Consider the following 288-nt stretch of genomic DNA (forward strand, 5'->3'; position numbering starts at 1 on the left):
TTCCCCATTTCTTGTTTTTGTCTGGTTCATCAAAAATCAGATGGTTGTAGATGTGTAGTGTTATTTCTGAGAGCTCTGTTAGGAGTGGTGAGAGAGGGCATCCCTGTCTTGTGCCAGTTTTCAAAGGGAATGCTTCAAGTTTTTGCCCATTCAGTATGATATTGGCTATGAGTTTGTCATAAATAGCTCTTATTATTTTGAGATACGTCCCATCAGTACCTAGTTTATTTATTGAGAGATTTTAGCATGAAGTGCTGTTGAATTTTGTCAAAGGCCTTTTCTGCATCT

The sequence above is a fragment of the Mandrillus leucophaeus genome, unplaced genomic scaffold (genome assembly GCF_000951045.1).
Source record: "Mandrillus leucophaeus isolate KB7577 unplaced genomic scaffold, Mleu.le_1.0 Scaffold1971, whole genome shotgun sequence".
In the NCBI taxonomy this organism is placed as follows: domain Eukaryota; kingdom Metazoa; phylum Chordata; class Mammalia; order Primates; family Cercopithecidae; genus Mandrillus; species Mandrillus leucophaeus.